General features: G+C 34.3%; 1 pseudogene; it reads right to left on the minus strand.

Moving 5' to 3' along the window:
- Positions 1-4,646: 4,646 nt before the first annotated feature.
- Positions 4,647-4,746, minus strand: LOC122125931 (annotated as a pseudogene).
- Positions 4,747-5,127: the final 381 nt, after the last annotated feature.

Here is a 5,127-nt window from a genome sequence, read left to right on the forward strand (position 1 = left end):
TGATCCTGCAGTCCTTCCAATTTTAGTCTCTAGATAGTGCAAGATGGTGGAAATGATCCAATGCACCCAGTTATAGATTAAGGAAGTCCACTAAAATGTGGCCTGGGTTCTGTTCTCAAGCCTCCTAAGTAGTTAAGAGTACAGTTGGGAGCGCTGGTGCCAAGCAGTAAATATTTTTAAACAATTAGACATATATGACTTAGACTTGTGATTACCTCAGGAAAAGTATAAAACAGCAGTGAAGCATAGAGCACAGGCAGCATTTTAACAAGCTACTCAGAGACTGAATCAGCTTAGCTAGCTACTCGGGAGGCTGAGATCTGAAGAACACTGTTCAAAGCCAGTCCAATCATGACAATACATGTGATTATCTCCAAAAAACCATAAGTGGAGTAGTGGCTTAAGTGGTAGACCACTCTCCTTGACCAGAAGCTTTGGGATAGTGTCTAGGCACTCTCAAGCCTCAGCAATGAATAATGCATGCATGAGCAATGCACATGCGTGTGTGTGTACACGCACATGTGTGCATGCACACACACACAGAAATGATTATTTCAATGCAGAGTTCTTTAATTTTTTACCGTGCTGTACTTTATTTCCCTGTATTAGTTCACCAATCAACAAAGTCAGCTAAGCACCTATTTACATACAACTCATCATGTTTCTCTAAAGTCTACTCTCTTTTTGGAAGCCTGCTTTTATTTGACATAAAAGTAAATTATTCAGGAGGTCAAGTAATCTCCCTCAACTCTGTAGTGTTACCTGATTTTTTAGGCTCTCCCTAGCAATATGATTCTGTGAAATCCTGCATCAAGCAGCGTATTTCATTCACGGGAAGGGAAGCCTCTGTCAAACAATCAGTAATAGGTTTTTCTCCTCCTGGCAAGCATCTGAGTTTTATTATATTTGTATAATTCATGATAAGTCTGTGAATGCCAAAGACTGCTGTGAAAATAAAAAGACCCTTCTCAGTGATAAGCATTTGTGTACCATTCCTAGATATGAAGATGTTTAAATATTACTGAAATTGGTTTGGAATAAATAAAGTTCAGCTTGACTATCTTGAGAAAGAAGAATTGATTTCTCAGCACTTTAGGTAAGAACTTGAGTGAAAGAAACCAAATGAAAAATGAGGAACCACTGAATACATATATTCAAATGAAACAAACGAACCCAAAGAAAACACAAATTAATTCAGTACTCAAGAACCTGCAGGAAATGCAAAGATTTATTTAAAAAATCAGCTATGGTAAGCTTATGAAAATCCTGACTATATGGGAGTCTACTGTTGTGAGGATAGTGGTTAAAGCCCAGACTGGACATAAAGATCTGTACACAATGCCTGACACCTGTTAATCTAAATTCCAGGAAGAATAACATCAAGTGGACTGGGCCCATGATCATACACAAGTAGGAAGCCAGATTATATCTGAAAATTAATCTGGATAATTTAGGGCTGGGGGCATGACAAACTGGTAAGAACACCCATTTAGGAGACACAAGACACTAAATTCAAACTTTAATATTATGGATGTTAAAGAAAAAAGCTATGACTTCAAAGAATTGGAATAATTGTAAGATTTGAGTATTTGTGGGGAGAAAAATCCATTAGAGAGATACAGTGAACCCATGTTTCAATGCTTTCTACTTAAGTGATAATGTTATGTGGTACTCCAGACATAACAGAGTTACCTTGCAAAAATAACTGAGCATGGATGTGCATTTGGGTGATGAAAATACTCTATTTACACAGGTATTATTTAAATAGATTTTTTTCGGTAGATTGTAGTTTTTGAAATAAGAGCCTGGGTGATATCCCTGAGCATTTTCTCCACATGTGACCACTTAATTTATTTTTAATTGATTAATTAATTAATTAGTTTGATGCTAATACTAGAGCTTGAAGTCAGGGCCTGGCTCTGTCTCAGAATTTGTCATTTTTTTGTTTTAGTTTTCTCAAGGCTAGCATTCACTGCTTGTACCATAGCTCCATTTCTAGCTCCATAGCTCCATTTCTAGCTTTTGCTGGTTAATTTCAAATCAAGATCTAATGGACTTTTTTTTCTTGGTCTGGTTTCAAACCACAATTCTCAGATTTCTTCTTTCTGATTAGCTAGGATTATAGCCATGATCCACCAGTGTGGCTTCTACTTTTTCCTCTATACTTATTTAATGCACATATTTAGATAATAATATAAAACTGAGAGTATAGAAGAAAGATGTACAGTCATGATATTGTCCTGTCACAAATTCAAGTTAGTAAAGTAAATTTCTTCCTAAGACCATACAAAAAAATACCATAATATAGTGTAAGAGAACTCAGTATTGAACAGACGAGCTTTAAGAGCTTTCTAATAGATCCATTATTTATTGTTACTCAACATTAGGAAAAATGTATAATGCAGTAAGTAAAATGGAAGTCCTTTGGAAGACTACTTAAATTCCTTGTTTTTTTAAAGACACTTGTTTTCATCTGAAAAAAATAGGCCTGTCTATTGTCTTCGTGTGATTTTGATGATTGAATATGCTTAATGAAAAGTCAAACTGTATTAGTAGTCCTTTGTTATCAATTCTGACTTTTTCTTTTTGGAGAATATAATGATCAAAGCAATAGTTCAGAATCAGCAAGCAAGAGGTCAGAATCATGCTTCCAGTGCAAGTGGGTCACCAGTAAGTAATCCTCAATACCAGTTTCCACAAAGTTTTCTCACAGATACAATCAGCCTGCCTTTTCTAGCTGCTTTCCTAGCCTGTACCTATTCCTTCATTGTACAGGAAAAGTGTGATTCAACTGATTTCAGTCAGATCTGTTACTAGTGCTATCAAGGATTTAGATTCTTATGTAGGCTATTAAAAAGGTATTTACTAATTTCAAGTAAATACATAAATTCTATTTCCATCTTTTTTTAAAAAAAAATTTCTGCTTGTTCTATAAATTGATGAGAGGCCTGGATTTTTTGGATAGCTCATCTCTGTCTTTCATGGCTCTCATAGATAATATGATTGCTCCATAATTATCCTAATTTATATTGTTTTATATTTTGGGTTGCATCATTTCACTTTCTGCACTGCCATTTCCCAAATCATTTATATAGGAGGCATTATTTCACATTTTCTCATTCCTAGAATAAGTTGCACATGAGGACACCACTGGTCCTCATTTTCAGTCTGTACCTTTGAATATGGAGGAACATCTTTCCTCTGCTCTCCATTTATTCCCTAATCTCCAGTTAGAATAATTTCGAATAGTAAAAATGGAAAAAGAAAATAAATCATGGTGAAAAAACATATGCAGAGAATTCACCAGATATTTCTGACCAGTTCAACCAACATGAATTATTAGGGAAATACATGGACACCTCATTTCCACTGGCACTCAATGTATCTGGTTAGGCAATTCTAATGAAGATGAGGAACAAGATGAAAATGTGAGGAATGATAAAAATTGCAAGAAAAAAAATGGAGAAGGATCCAAGCAAATTTCTTCTTTGGGCTGCTGAAAATAACCAGCTTACTACAGTGCAGAGAATACTTTCCAAAAAGGCTACTCATGGGAATACTAGTGATGACGATGAGTATACCCCTCTTCGTCGGGAAGCCTACAGTGGACACTTAGACATTGTCCGTGAGTTGGTGGCTCAAGGGGCACATGCAATAAGTGTAGATGGCTGGACACCCCTGCACAGTGCATATACGTGTAATAATACCAGAGTGGCTTCTTTCTTCTTCATGATGCAGATACCAATGCCCAAACTAAACGCTTTTTGACCCCCTTGCATCTTGCTGCTGGTAATTGAGATAGCAAAAATACACTGGAACTGTTGAACCAATATGTCAAACCAGGTCTGAAGAACCACTTGGAAGAAACTGCATTTGATATTACCAAAAGGATAAGTATGTATCACTACCTCTTTGAAGTTGTGGAAGGCTGTACAAATTGTTCTCCTAAATCCTAATGATTCGGTTAATTTTCTTAAATTTCAAAAATATCATTAATTCCTTTTTGTCAATACAACATATTTTCACAATCCAAATAACAACAATATCTTATAGTAACAATTCATGGATTCTGTGGAGTTCTTCAAAGTGAATTGTCTGCTTTTGATGTCAAAATGTATTCAAGAGTTTTTGTATACATCTATAATGATTTATGCAGAGTTTGTGATTTTGTTGATCGGAAATAATTTTAACTTATCTGTTGAAATGAGTAGTATAGAAACTAAAGATATTTCCGGTGTTTGTCTGAAAAAGTATATTTTAAAATATTCTATATTCTATGTTTGTATAGTGTCCATAATCTATTTTATTCTCTCCTAGATATAATACATTGAATTCTACATTGTTTTATAACATATAGTTTCATTAATGTGTCCTTTCAGATTGCATTCCATACAGAAACAGTTTAAGATTCCTTTTTTTTCCCCTAGGTCCTTTTAGTATTATATTTCTTTGGGATAAAACAACAATGTTGTCTAATTTCAAAAGTTGTGTAACGGTTATGCAATGTAAAGGCCTTTCTAAGGTGAAAATTTAATACACTGATGTCAAAGTAACTTTTAATTATATGAATTAGGTGTATTGTTACACTTGTAATTTTGTAATCAACTTTTTAATAGCTGTTTTTCATTTCTTGCATCTGAAGAATGAAAAATTTTGAGTACTTCACGAATTTTCATATCATCCTTGTACAAGTGCCATGTTAATCTCTGTATTGTTGTAATTTTGGTATACAAGCTGCTGAAGAATGTAGTATCCTGTAAATTTTAGTAGTTAATGATGAAATATTTATACAGGCTTATATGCTTAGGTGCCTATTTGTAACAAGGAAACCTTATTGTTCCTAAAAATGCTATTAATCTTATTTCCCTAAAATTCTGTGAATAGTTGAAAAAAATATGTTGTACAGTTGATTGCTCACATTTGCAATTTTTTTGTCAATGACTATTTTAAGTCTTTTTCACTTAGAATTTGATCAAACTTTCAAGTATTAATAGCTAAGTCCAAAGGAGACGGCTTTTTCAAGTACTTATTTATCCAACTGTGTTAGCTCTGTGGAGCCAATGGATTCAAAGTAAGCCTTGTTTAAGAGCTACTTCTAAACATATGCAGCTGAGATTTTCCCAAATG

Source organism: Dipodomys spectabilis, unplaced genomic scaffold, assembly GCF_019054845.1.
Source record: "Dipodomys spectabilis isolate Male_0828 unplaced genomic scaffold, ASM1905484v1 ptg000267l, whole genome shotgun sequence".
In the NCBI taxonomy this organism is placed as follows: domain Eukaryota; kingdom Metazoa; phylum Chordata; class Mammalia; order Rodentia; family Heteromyidae; genus Dipodomys; species Dipodomys spectabilis.